This window comes from Pinus tabuliformis, chromosome X (genome assembly GCF_031772625.1).
Source record: "Pinus tabuliformis cultivar Carrire ecotype Pingquan chromosome X, CPIR1, whole genome shotgun sequence".
In the NCBI taxonomy this organism is placed as follows: Eukaryota; Viridiplantae; Streptophyta; class Pinopsida; order Pinales; family Pinaceae; genus Pinus; species Pinus tabuliformis.
Window position 1 is genome coordinate 1,339,785,052 of NC_142308.1, and position 17,777 is coordinate 1,339,802,828.

The 17,777-nt window shown below is 37.3% G+C and overlaps 1 pseudogene; it reads left to right on the forward strand.

Annotated features, from left to right (window-relative positions):
• Positions 1–10,378: 10,378 nt before the first annotated feature.
• LOC149145013 (AP-3 complex subunit delta pseudogene) lies at positions 10,379–12,757 on the forward strand (annotated as a pseudogene).
• Positions 12,758–17,777: the final 5,020 nt, after the last annotated feature.

Consider the following 17,777-nt stretch of genomic DNA (forward strand, 5'->3'; position numbering starts at 1 on the left):
CTTGGGACTTTGATCAGAGGTTGAAGTGCTAGTTCAGACATGCTAACATGAAAATCTCATATAGCGAGCATCACGACTGGTTTATCATGTAACTTTTGCCCCATTTAAGGATTTCTCTATCATAGTAGAAGATAGAAACACAAGCAGAAGCATTGGAAATCACAATGAGGCTGCATGCATCACCTATTAAGGATACGAACCTAAGGGTATATCAAACCCACTCATAGTTAGATAGCCTATACCTAGAATTACAATGTTTGAAGAAAGAAAAGGAGACAATGCCAGAAGTGCGTGCAGAGGTTTGGTGCTTAAAGTGCAAGGGCCACGGGCATGATAAAGATCATTTCTGAGTATATGCGAAGTATCTTATAGGGAGAGGACTAGCCCCCTTGAAGCCAGAAGCCCCAGCTAGGCTAAGCAATGGAACTTTGCTATGGTGCTCGAATTGTCAGGTCACTGGGCAACATGTGATGGATAACTACCACTTGCTTCACAAGTTCATTCAAACACCTCAGCAACTTTTCTGTAATTTTTGTAAATCTGTGGGCCACAAGGAATGCCACTATCGACGTTATGAGCTGATGATGGAAAGAACCCCTACTTATCGTATGCAAGCAGAAAATCAACCTCCAAACCAAGGCACTAGAGTAGTGCGCAAGGGAGGGCTGACGTTGAGTGTGAGGAGAAGGACCTGGTAGAGGTCGCAGTAAAATTATCTGCTACAACTATGGCCAGGTGGGGCACTTTGCACAAGATTGCTTGAATTCTACACACCCTTCATGTAAGTACTGCATACAGTTCGACCATGCCATAGAAGAATGTCTATATTAATAGCTAAGATGCAAGAGAAGAAAACACACCTCGAACAACCTATACATAATTTACAAATGATGAGGGCTAAGCCCTATGAGGAGGATCAGAGCATTAATATTGTACTACGAAGCAGTGTGACGAATGGCATAGATAAGGGTAAGCAGTTTGAAGAAGACGGATGGGTTTACAAATCTCCTAAGAAAAAATTCGGATTTGATCTTAATCGTGCTAAGGAAACATTCATGAAAGCCAAGAAGAGCTTCACTGAGGCCTCCACCTAAGGAAGCCAGGACAAGATGTAAGAGATGACTTTGACACAAGACATTGATCCTTCCATACTCACTACCTCTTTGGAGACCTGCATAAATTTACTATGCAGCAGGAAAGCCATGGAAGGATTGCAGGACCTAATAGAAAAATGTGCCAATAAGGAAAAGATTCCTTTGGAGAAGTGTATGGTTAGAAAAATTGGTAAGAATGAGGCGTGAACAAGATGAGAGATGCGGCTAATAGTGTAGATAAGTGATTATGAAAAGGACCAGGCCATTTTGGACTTGGGGTCCGATTCGAATGTTATACCAAAATTTATGTGGGGAAGGATGGGGATACTTTTGCTGCAATGGCCTCCGATTCAGCTCAGGATGGCGAATCAATAGAAAATCATCCGCATGGGATGATTATATGGAGTAACAGTTGATATTGATGGTGCAAGTGCGGTAGTAGACATTGAAGTTATAGAAATTGTCGATGATATTAATCCCTACCCCACACTCCTGGGAATAAAGTGGGATATTGATGCGAATGGGGTCATTAATATGAAGAAGAGGACAATGTACTTTGAGAGAAAGTTTCTTAGGGTTATAGTGCCACTAGATCCTGCAGAAGGGGCATGCTATACTCAACCAATCTACGATTATGTGGAAAGTGAAGATGAGTTGGATCAGATCTACAAGACAATGACACGAGATTAGGATTAGATCAATCCAACGGAAGATGGATGGATTGCATGGGATCGGGAAAGTTCATACACTTTTGACTCATACAAGGAATTAGAGCATTGGCATAATCACTTACATGAAGTTTCTACTTTGCGAAGCAATATGATTACGAAGTCACTAAATTATGTTTTTTTAGAGATACGAAAGTTACCTTACTATGATGGTTTGACTAACGTAGATATGTTTTTAGACGAATTTGAGTGTGAAGTCCCTGAGGACCATCACTTTCAAGCCTCTTATCTGACACTGCATGCTACGCCTGAACGACGGTGAGGCACACATAAGGATATTTTTTCAGGACTGTGAGATTACAGGAGAATGATGAAGCTATGATTTGGGCATGCTAATACCAGAATGATTGAGAAGTAAAATGGAAGGGATGATCCACGCGATCACCTAGCAAATTGGACTCAGGTGTGGGGGACAGAACCACAACCAAAATGGGTACATATATTTCTACATACCTTGGATACAACCCCCATCAAATAGTACCTTGAAACAACGCTCTGCCATGACACTATGGAATGGGATGTATTGAAGGAAGGTTTGTTATTGACTTTAAGCTTCGAAGATGGCTTTGCAAGCATTGATGAAGTGCTTCAAGAGATTAAAGCGGTTATCTTCAGAAGATCGAAGGAACCTATGGAATGGACCCAACCAGACTAGAGCACCCAGCTGCACAACACATTGGAATGCTATAATGTGATTGTTGAAGAAAAGGAGGAAGACCCGCATAATGTCAATATTCCGAAGACAGAAGGGCATCGCGAAGTCGAAGGCCCACAAGTAGAGAACCTAGACATCTCCAGACCTCTAAAAATGAAGCAAGTAAACATTGGCACACAAGAATAACTGTAGTTCATGATGATTGGAGACTATTAGGACGACGCTACAGTAGAAATAGTTGTTGAATTACTTCATGAATACTAGGATATCTTCCCTACTAATTTTCGGATTTAAAGGGTATATTTGGTAATTTGCGTGTTATGAAGATCACATTGAAACTGGATGTGAAGCCTCTTAAATAAAGGCCTTATAACCTTAATCCTATGTATAAGGAAAAGGTTCATCAAGAGCTGGATAAAATTTTGGAGGCATGCATCATAGAACTTGTTGAACAATCTGATTGGGTGAGCTCGATGGTGGTCCAAGAGAAGAAATAAAAGGGCAAAATAAGGATTTTCCTATATCTGCGGAAGCTTAATGATGCATGCATCCACGATCCATTATTTACATCATTTATAGACGAATTCTTAGACAACGTTGAAGGGGAGGAGGTCTATTACTTTACTAATGGGTTTTTTGGGTATAGTCAAATTAATATTGCCCTAGACGATAGAAGAAAAACCACCTTTGTGACAGAGTGGGGATGTAATTCAGATTGAAGAATGTACCTGCAATATTTTCCTGCGTAGTCATAATGACATTCAAAGAATGCATTGATAAGTTCCTCAAAGTGTACTTTGATGATTGGACGGTGTTTGGCTTGTTGAAGTGCCATGTAGAAAGTTTGCGCCTTATGTTGGATACATGTTGAAGATACCAGATAACGCTGAATTTGAGAAAATGTATATTCCATGTCTCTTTTGAGATCTTGCTGGGTCATGTTGTGTGAAAACAAGGATTGATGGTTGACCCTACAAAGATTGTGGTGATTGTGAACTTGGAGGCCCCTAAGAACGTCAAGCAGCGACACATGATGCTACGACACACGGGATACTATATAAAGTTCATTAAATATTATGCCCAAATTACCACGCCCATGTAAAAAATCTTAAAGAAGGATGTGACATTTTGTTCGAGTAAACAATTTCAGTGCAGCTTAGATGTGTTGAAAGAAGAGATGGTAACTATGCCAATCTTGGTATTTCCTGATTGGAAAAAGAAGTTTCATGTACATGTGGATGCTTCTTGCATTGCGTTGGGTGTAGTACTCACACTGGTAGGTGAGGAAGAACTAGACCATCCCATAGCCTTCATGAGTAGGATGTTATCAATGGTAAAAAAAAATTATTCAATGACAGAGTGCGAAGGGTTGGCCATGGTCTATGCACTGCAAAACTTTAGGCATTATCTATTGGGAGGGCATTTAAAGATGTATACACATCATTGTACCATAAAATACCTAGTCAAAAAGCCTGTGTTGGGGGCAGATATTTGCAGATGGTTGTTATTATTTTAGGATTATGAATTTGAAGTCATTGTGAAGCCGGGGAAGTTGAATGCTGGACCCGACCATCTATCACAAATTGAAACACGCGAAGAACCCAGTAATTTGGACGAAGGGTTTCCTGATGCGCAGCTCTGTGCAGTACATGTAGCTGATAGCCATTTTGTTGATATTATTCACTTCTTAACTATAGGGATGGCGTGTGAAGGATATACAAATCAACAGAAGAAAGAATTAGTAGTGTGTGCAACTGATTTTTTGGTCATTGCTGGACATCTGTACAAAATGGGTGCAGAAGAAATATTGCAGAGATATGTGCCAGACTTTAAGCGTGATGTTATTCTCACGGAATGTAATGGGGGAGCGACAGGAGGCCATTATGAAGGAAATGCAACCGCGTAGAAGATTTTGTGCACAGGGTTATGGTGACCAATATTGCACAAGGATTCCAAAGCATACTGTAAGGCATGCGATGCATGTGAAAGGACTGACAGACTGTCGCGAAGGGATGAGTTACCGCTACATCCTTAGGTATCTTTACAGGCATTTGAGAAGTGGGCAATTGATTTTATTAGACCAATTCAACCACTTGGAAAGCGAACCGGCATGTGCTACATTATCACTGCGATGGAATATTTAACTAGATGGGTGGAAGCATAACCAGTAAAGGATTATGCAGGGGCTATGATAGAAAAATTCTTGTTTGAATATGTCTTAACAAGGTTTGGATGCCTAGAATTTTTTATGAGTGATAGGGTTATGGACTTTCTGAATAAAATGATTAACATGTTGACAGAGGAATTCCAGGTCCACCATCAAAAGAGTACACCATATCACCTGCAGCAAAATGGGATGGTTGAAGGCTTTAAATTTTTTTTAGAGAATGAGCTGACAAAGATCTGTAATGTGTAGTGAAATGATTGGGATGTGTGCATACCTGCAATGCTATGGGCCTACAGGACAACTTGTAAGAAGGTGATAGGGAAAACGTAGGTCAGATTAGTATGGGGTCGAAGCAGTAATGCCTATGGAATACATTGTACCTAATTTGTACATAGAAGCTTTGACAGATATGGCGGATTGCAAGGACTTGGAAGAACGGATCGCACGGCTCATGTAGCTAGAGGAGGACTGATTTTGGCAGGATTCCAACAAAAAGTACACAAGGAACATGAAAAATCATGGCATGGTTGCCATATCAGTCTTTGCACATTCAAGGTAAATGATCTTGTGTTTTTATATGATAGTAAGTTCACTAAATTTCTGGGTAAATTCCATGTGCATTTGTTAGGACCATATATTGTCAGGGAAATTACAGATGGTAGCATAGTTTAGCTCACGAAGCTGAATGGGGTGCCCTTCCTGGGAAAAGTGAATGGGAGTAGGTTGAAGCTATATACTCGGGATCCTGTAAAATGATTATATGGTATGAGGACCATCTTAGAGCTCCATGCATTTTCAAGGGAGTGGGGGACTATAAACTACACTACCTAGTTTGGAGGACAAGGCAGTGACCATGTTGCGTGAAGATTGACAAGGATGCACCAGATGAAGCTGTGCTCAAGACGTTGCACCATGGAGGAGGGTGTCGTTCAACCCACTAGGAAAATGACCGTTGGAGTTATTATTCATGATTTGAAGGCCAGGGCAAAAATATTTGAAGATCTACCACCAATGTAGCATTTATTATTAGAATTTAGGGGGAATGGTGAGATTTTAATTCAAATCCACCTATAAGTTGTGCATACTGGTCAAATAGAGAACACTTTTCATTCTAAGAATTGTTGGAGCATTTTGTTGTCTGACATATATGAGTAGAGCATTCTAGGAAGAAGTTTTGATGCACCCCTCATTCGCGAACTATTCTCTAGCAGCTCGAGAGGTATTTATTGAAAGGATGACTACCACTAACCCAAGTGAATCCCTCACTTCAGAAGCAATTGTATCTAACATGCAAGGTTCTGAAGAATCTACTATGGAGACTATGCCTACTGTGTCCACGACACTGAGGTTGCTTAGGCTGAAACAAATGGTGACAAAAGAAAAGTAGCCTGCTATGAAAGAAAAGCAACTAGCCGCGAAAGAAAAAAAAGAAGTCGGTGCTAGTGGGAATCTCACCAAAGATGCACACAGAGCCACAGCCAAAGGAGAAAAAGGACAAACAACTAGAGAAAGTATTGGATTTAAAGAAAGAGGAGTACCAAGGCATTGAAGAAGTCGATGTCGAGGGGGTCGAGCCTATCTCTATGCTACCTGAATAGATCCCTCCACAAAAGGGAAAAAATGAAGTGACCAAGGACATTGATTTTTAAAAATTCATGGTATCCACTCCCCTACTGCTGGAGCAGGTCACATTTGAAGGCCCTAACCTTACACATATCTCGTTGTTGAAATTGGAGGACTGAGACATCATGGATTAGGAAACATTTCCGCGTATCAAAACCCATAAGTATATGATGAAGATATACTATGATGACACATGAGTTACACAGTTAGAACCTATGAAGTAGGTCCATGGTGTTCAGTAGTCGAGGCTACTAAATATTCTACTAGTACCACACTATCACCGCTCTGCTATCAATATGGTCTGTGTGCGCCAGCTCCTCGCGCTAGTGCATGATGGGATTATGTGGCTAGGGAAGCCTATTCTGATAAAATATATATTGATCCACAGTGGATAGCTAGTCACTGAGGTTGGACGATATATGCGTATCCTTATTTATAATGAAATAGGCTACGTTGACTGGTCAATTGACATGGGAGGATTTGATAAGTGCAATGGAACAATTCAAATAAAGGTGTATTACATTGTTAATGATCTACAAATCCAAGACATGTTGTGCAGGGGCTTGAACCCTTTGTGGACTACTCTCTTGATGGCTTAGTGATAAACTAGAGCGATGGGTTGCATGTTTGCTTGATCGACATTTGGTCTATATATGTAGCCACATCTCGACATCTGATCAAGTGCTATCATTGCCTTTAAGAGCTACTACCTTGGTGCTTGGTAATTAGTTGGGTGTTAGGTTCATGATTGTTGAAACAATTGGTGGGATATGAACAACAAACCGCAATGTGCAGTGAAAGAACTTGATGCTCTAGGCTGAGATACTTTTCAATGGCTATGGGAGACCAAATTATATAGGAATGCAAGGGAACCCATATACCACAACAGCAATGGGTGGAAAGGATTCCATTCCCAAGGGTGATTTTTGTTGGCGCTATTTTTTTTCCCAAACCTCCTCCACATAGCCAATCACTCAAGAAGTCATGGAGGACATAAAAAATCACAGATAATGGGTGGGATCTCCTCTACATTTGGTGAGGCAATCTTATTCAGGGGCTACCCGATTGCATAGTATGGGGTTTCAATGGGAGTGTAGTTGAATTTGGGTATGAGGAATTTCCTAGTGTGGAAGGTGCTGTGCCAGAACAACATGGTTGGAATATTCTTTATATCAAATGAATATTCTTAGGATCAGTCAATATCTTCTATTAAGAATGGGCTTAGGTAGATATCTACTTTACATTTATGGTTCCTAGCTTTCATGTGATAAAATTGAAAGATAATGTAACCATGAGTCAAAATGCATCATCTTCTTAAGGAATAACTTCATTAAACTAGTTAAAACTCTAATTAAGAAGTGCATGAATGATTAAGATGGAAATAGTCAGTAAGGGGTCAAAGGTATTTATGAGGAAGTGAGATAAAGTAGGTTAGCAAAACCCTATGAAGACCATGTGTAGGACACTACATGTGTAGTGACTAATGGAATGGTGTAGCAAGGTTTTATAGGACGGGGGGTGCAAGTTGGGTTAGTTCATAAGGACCATACCACATCACCAACTAGACAAAGAGAAAAATATAAACCAATTTACTAGGATTTGACTAAGCTCGGTCGTCAACCCTTAAAAAGGGAAAGCTAAGACACCACCAATTATTAAATAACAAATTGAGTGATATGTTAAAGGGGATAAGTCTAGCTATATAATACTTTGGTTAGACTCAAACTTTATACCCATAGTTTCCTGATGAAGTAGGATGATTTAGATGTACCAATGAGATAATGCGATGAGAGGGGAGCGAAAGAGTATCTTAAAAAGAAAACTCATACAGATTGTAACTATGGTTCATTCTGGAACCCATGCATGTCATGGTATTATAAATTGGAACAGAGTTACCATACCTTCTATATTTCTAAAGGTGAGAAATTAAAGCTAAGGACAAGTGATCATTGATAGTGCACCATAAGCATGAAGTTATATATATATATATATATATATATATATATATATATATATATATATATATATATATATATATATATAGAGAGAGAGAGAGAGAGAGAGAGAGAGATATTCAGAAATATAAGGAAACTATAGTTGCATCATGGTATTTTCGTATAAGCTAGAAATATAGGACTTACACACTAGTTGAGTAGCTACATGAGACTGGAAAATCTATTAGGGACATCTTGTATATGAAAAAAATTACCATTGAGGCATGTGAGAAGTGGTATTAGAGCTCCTAGGTGCAAAATTGGGATATAAACGGCTCCATCACGAAAGAAAATTCGATCAGTTATGAAAAAAGTGAGAGAGATTAGACCTAGCATGGGCCCATTGTCTTACTCCAACTTTGTAGGTTCATCGCTATTTACATATGTAAACAAAAACATATTTCAATTTTGACGGAAAGGAATAGTGAAGCCTACCAAAGACAAAGAACGCAAGAAGGAGAGCGGATTGAATTTCGACTGGCCACTCAAAGAAACACTCAAGAATGTTCAAGGGTAAGCCAAACAATAATTTCCCTTTCTAATTTTATTTAAAATAGAAAATAATCTCGTGGTTTAACAAATTGGGTGATGTATTATGACACCCAATCCTAGACATCAAATTCCTAACTACACAACCTTTAGGAAAATGAAATATTTAATTCATATAACAGAAGGGAACTTAGTCGTATTCATACATCAAGCTAATAGAATAGAAAAAAAGGATTTAGTAATAGCCATATTGTACTTTGTGCTTAATTTCTATGAATATATATGAATTCGGTGCAAGCTGGTTCTACCTATCGAGGACCAATGGTGACAAATCCAATCTCCATGAAATGAACTCGAGCACTCCCATACCAAAGTTGAATTACATTTGATATGGGGTATGTTTAGTGGATCACACCTAAGGTATGGAAAATAAGGAGGTCAAGTAAGGTTCTTTATGATCCGCATTTGACATCCCTATCGAGAGTAGGGGTGATTCATCAATTCTTCTTGTCTCTATTTGTCCATGTGTGTATTGGTACATTTTCTATGGACACAATGCAGAAACATGTGAACCTGGTCCTACTATGCCCATGGAGGTTACGATTCTCAACGATGCAGATTTGAAGTTCACATAAATAACACTTTAGCTTTGTGTCTTTGAGATGTATAATAGAGTCAGGATTAGATGCATTTGTGCTAGTTATATGTTTTCTCCTTTTTATTCTAATGGGAAGCAATATTATTGATCCAGGGGCCTAGGATTAGTATGCAGAAATCCATGGTTGCGTTAGTGGTTTCTCTTGCAGTTCTTACAATTATTTGCAAGATGTTGACTAGAGTTTGGTGTCGATTGTCAACTTTCTTATGTGACATTGTTTAATTTTTTGTTGATTTGAAGTTTTACACATTGTTGAAGATTCCAACAGAAATGTAGTCATGGTGAGTAGGGTTCCAAAGGTCCTAATTCTTTACCAATGAGTATATCTGGTACTAGGTTATGTAGAGAATCAGTGGTACTCTATGAGACTTAAACTGCTGAGAAATGTTTGTATAACACCTTGGAAAATCTTTGAAGGAACGTTGTTCTGTAATGCCTTCAGAGATCAAATTGATTTTGAATTGGAAAAGCTCATGGCTCAAGTGTAACTTCTTTCTCATTAAGCACCTATGTTCTCACCATGGCTTCTTAGGTCTGCATTGATGACATAAATATTTGATAGTTATGAAGATACACATCATTTTCACTGTTGAAGTGTGTGAAAACGAATTCAACACTAGCTCTTTGAGGGGCTACAATGGGTATACGTATAATAAGAATAATGTCACCTTCCATTACTCTAAATGGTTTGACATGGTAACCTTGCTCGCTTACATGATCCCACATATCTGTACCAAGTTCTTATTTTCCCTTAGGCTTCTCTTGAGGCATGGCAATGTATAGGGACATTTGTTCATCCTTTGATCTCTACCTAACATTTTCGGAGCATTGGCCCCTTACCATGCTTCATTCTACCCAAGTTTCTATTAAATTGCATCTTCTTTAAATCCGAATTACTTGAATAATGTTTCAACTTTTTATTTGATGTAAATTCACATCGAAACATTACCCAAGAAAATACATATATTCAATGGCATCCACAATCATGGAGTCCTTGTTCCAGAAAACACTAGAGGACCTGGTGAAGGGTCTTCGTGTACAGATGATAGGAGAAGCTTAATATCTAGCAAAAGCAATGGATGAAATCCACAAGGAAATTACATCGACAAATCATCATACAAAGGTCATTGCATTACAAAAGCTCACATAAATGAATAGGCTTTGAGGGCTTGAAATGTCTTGGGTTGATTTTCATGTTGTTGAGGTGTTGAGCATGCTCAAATTCTGTCATAAGAAAATCATGTGTTTAGCTACATCTCAGAGCTTTCACGAGCATATAGAAGTATTGCTATTTATAACTAACCAATTGAGAAAATATTTAACAAGTACTAATGAGTATGAAGCTAGTTTGTCATTAGAATGCTTATCTTGAATTGCAACCCTAAATATTGCATGGGATTTATTGTCAAAGGTTTTCGCTATCTTGGGAAGCAACAAAGCTTTGTTGAAAAATAAGGCCACCATAGTACTTCTAAGGGTTTTCGACAAATACCAAGATGTTGTTAGGGTTTCCTTCAAGATATGGGTAGAAAACTTAGAGGATTATGATCCCTAAGTACCTTGCATGGCATTTGGCATGCTTTGTGAACTGACCATGAGAGACCCCAAAATCTATTTTCCCGTTGCACCTAAATTTTACCTACTTTTAAGTGGATTCTACAAACAATTGGATGTCTATTTAGATTCTGAATATTTTTAGGGTCTTGGCGCCACTGGAGCCTAGGATGTGGAAGAAGATCGTGGAGCCCATTTTCCAGCATATGCATAAGATAGCGGTGAAGTCACTACTTTTTGAGTGTATACAGACTGTGATATCATGCTTGACAAATTATGATGCAATAGTTAAATTTTCTGTGGAGAAATTGAAATATTTGATGATGGAAGATGATCCCAACCTCAATTATCTTGGACTGTAGCAACTTGTTGCTCTAATACTAAAGCATATATGGGTTGTATCTGACAACAAAGAAGTAATCTTAAAGGCTTTGATTGATCTAGACCTTACTATCGAAGTGGTTATTCTTCGCCTTTTTGTGAGTATTATATCTAAGAACAACCTTGTTGATACTATAAGAGTATTGATGCATTATAGTATTGTATTACATCCTAATTTTTCTAATGAGATATTAGGTGCTATTCTTTTGAATGGCAGCAAGAATTTGTATGAATTGGTTGTTGACTTTGGCTGGCATGTTTTTGTTCTATGTCACATTGGAAGGCTCCCTTATTGTCAGCATGGAAAAGAAGTAAAAAGGAAACTTATAGATATTTGAATGAGGGTTAAAGATGTCAGGCCAGAACTTATGTAAGTTGCTCATAGTCTACTTATTGATCCTTCCTTACTTGAGAATCCATTTCTCCACTCAGTGGTTTCTACATCTACTTGGATTGCAGGGGAATATATTGAACACTCACAAAATCTTTTTGAGATTATAGAAGTTCTTTTGAATCCTCTGACAAATATTTTTCCACAATCTATGAGATGTGTTTATCTCCAATCTTTACTCAAATTTCTTTTATTCTACTATTACTTATACATTAAGAGAAGCAGCCCTTTTGTATATGAATCTTCCTTGAAATACTTCGTGGGAGTGCAAGAAGCTCACCCTCTTTCCTTGGTAATTGAGTCTCTAATTTAAGGGGCAAACATAAAGCCTAAGAAATCGTTGCAATGGGCTATATCTATTATATCCAGTTTAAAGGGAGAAATTGGCATTGGGGGGCTGAAGGAAGATGCTTGAAGTGTTGTTCCTCAAAGTAGTAGGGCAAGAAAGCTAGATTACAAAAAAGGGAGAAGCTTGGTAGATATTGAAGATGAAGAAAATTTTGACCCAAGGTCAAATATTGAACTTCCTAACAGAGAAAGAGTGGATGCGATTATGAATGGTGAATACTTCACCTTGTCATAATTTCATAGAGGTTTATCTGTCAATTCAGGAAAACAACTCAACTCATATTCTGCACTTGATCATGCTATTTAGCTAATTAAACTCAATGTCAGTCCCCTTTTAGAAAGTGAAGATGTGGAGGTGCAGGACATGGCCTGAAATTTACTTGGCCTTATAATGACACTAGAAGGTATTCTAGGGTGTCCTTTGGAAGATCAAAATACTAAAGAAATTCAATATAAAGGATAAACTAGGATTCTGGCACTACCCAGATTATCACACACATGAATAGTATATTTGCGTAAAATCTTAGTCATGTTTAAGTGATTGCACAAAGAAGAGTACCATTACAAGATGGGCTTGACCACAAGGCGAATATTGATGATTTGGTCAAAGTTCTAGGTGATGAGAAGGTTTTAGATGATGGTATGAGTCTGCAAATATCAAAGAAGAATTTATGAAAAGAAACCACTGCAAGTTTGTTAAGAAAAAAGAAAAGAAAAGTAAAAAAGGATGAAATCATATGGCATAAATTTACTATGTGTGATGTACATTTGAGTACTAGGTAATTATTTTCTTAGTTAAGGACAAGGGTAAGGTTGTCATTAAACCCAAAATATAACATTGTAATCCATACTAGATTAACTATCCCTATTAATGGCCTACTTTATGATTGGAAGAAGGTCTTCTTCACGTGTCATTAAGATGTTATCTTGTTACAGATTCAACGTCAAAATCTAATGTAATTAGTATGGTGTTGGGAAAAATACTGAGAGTGGGGGGTGAATCAATATTTTCAAATCAACAATTTTTTCATTTCATATTTAAATTTCTATACGTGACTTTACTGAAAGGAACCTACATGTGTACGTGACTGTTCTTAAGACAACTAGTGTACATCTAGTAAACTTATGATTCAATTAATTCATCATATTTTGGTCTTCAGCCAATGAATCAGTACTTTATTAAACATTGTATAAAGAGTAACCATGTGTTGTAAGAACAAAATAAACCCTTACACATAGGCAACACACATGAACACCGGGATTTAAGGTGGAAACCCAATACGGGAAAAAACATATGTTGTTGTCATCTTTGTCTTATTTTTAATATAAAGAAAAATATTTTTACAATCTTGTACTCGTGCAGACTCATACCAATACGCAGGAAACCACCTGAAGAAAGTTGTAATCTTCGTTGGTTCTCCAGCTCCTACTGGAAGGGAGCTCCAACCCCCTGATCTGATTACAAGGTACTACTAGGAGGAAGCTTCAACTTTCTCACTAAAGGCTTCAACCCTTAGCAATATCCATGGACCACATTTCATACATTTTCACACTAGATCCAATATCAACATTTATGCTCAACAATCAATAATCAAATTGTACCTCATAATTGTAACTGATTCATCAATCTCTGAAACAACTAAATCAACCAATCACTAAAAACGCAATCATGAGTCTCTGACACAAATGATTCAACCAATCATTGCAACTCAACCATAAATATCCAACACAACTCAATCAACTAATCACTAAAACCCAATCAACTGACACTTAATTAAAACTCAACCAATCAATTAGAACATTCATATCACTATAACCAGTACACAAAACTAAACCCAAAATACTGCATCAAGACATAATCAACTGCAGTCTTGATCATTCAAATGTGAAAATGTATACGCTACTTCACTTATGGAAACCCATGTGCATACCCATTTTTCTGTAGAGAAAACTGCATAAATATCTTAATATACTAAAAAATGAAAACTTGACCACTACAACTTCTAAAACGAACACTGAATCATACTCAAATCTACTGCAACACTCTGAACTAATCACATAATTGTCTCTAATATTCAATCACGATCAGAAAGTAGCATCAATCCATAACCACATTCAACTTCATCATTCAATCATTTCTACTTCATACATTATCACTTAACCCAAATCAATCATGAGGACATGATTAACACACATCGGAGAAGGAGGAACAATAATCAACCTGATCAGTCATTTATGAACATAAATCCTTACTTTGTGTAGGCTACTTTGAAGAAGTGAACCCGCATGTATACACACTTCTCCTCAGACCAACTAATGTATATATCTGGAAATTTTTACCTAAAATTGTGCAGCTCTTGAGAACTTCAAAAAGACCCAAATCATAATATTTATAAATAGAAACATGCATCAGTACTGAGATCTAGTCAATCCATGAGAAAATCGTACAATGAAAAGTCATTTTCGGTCTCATGATCTTGATCCATCATTGTATTCATTGGTACATAATTATTTTAGATCTATTGGATCTCATCCATCATCAAAATCTCAAGTGCATACTTAGTTTAGATCAATAAAAGCATCGAAAACCCATAACATGCATATTTTATTTTGATCCAATTCTTCATGATATTTCCATCACATTCACACCTAGCACATTGATCTTCACCACTTTATATGGTTTTACCCTTATCCAATACCACGCGTCAAAACTACATTAGTGTCAGTGGTAATATTTGACAGGATCAATATTTGTTGTCACACTAAATACCATGGTAAGTACACCTGGATTTTAGAGTACCATGGTATAAACACCATATGCTACTTTTCTTCGCTAAACTCACATGCATATGTGACTTGGATTAACAGAACTCGTGCAGAGTTCTTGAAAATACAACTTTATCATTCCATTGAACTGATTCTTCTCAACTACCATGCATTTGGTCACATCTGTAAACACATTTTGATTATACATTTAACAAGTAGATTTTCATCAAGAGACAACTCATCAAGTAGGATTCCATTCATCAAATAGGTTGTCATCAAGGAAAACTCATCAGGAAAATTGCCATCAAGGACATTACCTAATTCATAATGCCAACAATCTCCCGATATCAAACTTTTGATTCTGCTCTCTAAACCTCTGCCCCATCATTCTGGTATTTTGTTTCATCATTCTATCACCTCTGAACTGACCTGTGGATTCACCTAGTTAGCATATAATTTTTCTATTACAAGAGAGTTTCCATTAAGGACAACACATGCATCATAATGCTAAGATATGGTACAATTGTTTCATGCGTGATTACCTATATGTTGTCAACTTCTCTAATTGTGTTGAATTCTCCTACAAACACAAGATATATTATGAACATTAGCTCTATCAAAGAACTTCAATCCCTTGATATGCATTGTTGTAGTTAGGCTTTGGTTTCGGAGGTTGAACAGGTCCATTATTTCTCTATTCTCCATTTGAGAAATCGAACCTGGTATTATGGGACCTACCTAGATTTAGTTGTGAATAAATGAATTAAAATAACCTTTGGCATTGACTTGATGTTATGTAATGATACTAACATTGTCTGAAAACATGTGGATAATGTGACTGGTGTAGGGAGACTATAGGAAACAAATGTGCGACAAGAATATGAACGCATTGGAAGAACATCCATTTCTTCCTATTATTTGAATGCAAAGAAATTGAAAATGAGAAAAAATATTGGTTAAATGGTGGGCATCATTAAACCTATAGCTACTCAAATAGTAGTGTTGTTATAATAAAGATGATATAGTGACTATTGTAAACAAGAATTTAAAAGAAGACATCTAATGTTCCTCACAAAAATTGATTGAGCAAATGTTACAGGTAGTGATTGGAAGGAAACTTGTTGATAGAAATCCCTTGTATCCTATATCTCGGAAAGATCTAATACATATGGCAATACAATGAGGATCTATAATTCTAGAAAAGGTTACCTCAAAACGAGGAAATAAATTGTGAGATTAAAAATGACTAGAGACTACACGAAGGACTATGTGAGCTTAAGAGGGGGGGGGGGGGGGGTGGAATGTAATGCCCCTTCGATTTCTATCATGGTGGATGGAGAAAATATTTCATTACCAAATAGATAAAGGGAAATGTAAATTCTTGGAAAATGAGACACCTAGAGATGAGACTCTTGCCAAATCAAACCCCGTTGGTGAATGAGAATGGATAACTCCTTCATGATAACAATTCTAGATTAAATTTTAGATAAGATTAATGGATGGGAGATAAATATCCATTAAGCCGCTTAGCTAAAGAAAGATTCTAAGTTACAAAAAAAAATAAAAGCTTCACATGAGAGAAAGGCAAGGTTTTACGTCAAAAGCTTAGGCAAGTGGAAAAAAAGATCCGCAAAAGAAGGACGTTGCTAAAGGAAACCATATCATGAAAAAATGGAATTTAATATCCATTGGAGGAATCAATAAGAGGTTGTTGATCCTTGGTCAAGTAATCTTAGCTCAGGGGTGAACAAGATGACATCAATTCTAGGGTGGGTGGAGGTGTTATGTTTTCCAATTGACACCCTATCAGTCATTCAATTGAATGTGAGGATGGAGGAGCCATTGTTCTTGTACATGATCCCTAGGTACATAATCTCTATGTCAAGCCATGGAGAATGTTTTCTCTTAAACTTGCCAGAAGACAAACAAGTAACGATGCCCCTGTCACTTCCAAACCCTTGGCCCTAAGGAGTGTAGGGTCCTAGAAAGAGAGGCTTATATTCGACAATGTTATGTTTTCAAATGGTGGGGTGTCAAATTTATTGAAAGATGTAGGGTCCGAAATTCAAACTGGTGCCAATGAAGAAGTCTCAGAGGAAGTCTACGATTATGGTAAGTCACAGAACAATTGAGGCTTGTGACATGAAATGATTAGTTTATTTTTAAGGTAGCTATCGAGTATAGTACTAAATAGTTAAGACCAATTGATCGACTATGGGATTCACATTCATAAGGGAGTAAGGACTATCCTTGCCATGTTGACAATAGAAATTGCGGAAGAAGACCTTATGAGGTCAAACTTAGAATTATTATCTACTATCGAGAAGAAGACTATTTTTGGGTTGTCGGTATATCTTTCATTTGATTATTAGAAATATTTTTGTAGCAAAAGAAACTTATTCCATTCTCGATTCCTTTTAATTCCTAGTTGTGATGATGGGGAACCAATTTCGATCTTGGATGGATTTCTTCTTAACACAAGAAGGTAAACTCAAATGTATAAACATGGTCATGTTGAACACCCTGGTCAGTGACCCATAAGGAGAGGAGTGGCTAGCTGGTAACTGATGTTGGACGATCTAGGTGTATCCTTATTTCTAATGGCATGGGCTACGTTAATTGGAAAATCAACATGGGAAGATTTAATAAGTGCGATTGAACAATTATAATAGAGATCTATTAAATTGTTAATGGTCTACAAATCTGTGACTTGTTGTGCAGGGGTTTGAACCCTTTGTGGAATCCTCTCTTGGTGGCTTAACATTAAACTATATCTTTTCGATGCATGTTCACTTGATCGTGATTTGGTTTATATATGGAGCCACGTCTTGACAGTAGTTCAAATGATATTGTTACCCCTAAGAGATCCTACCTTGATGCTTGGTAATTAGTTGGGTGTTAGCTCCATTATTGTTAAAACAATTGGTGG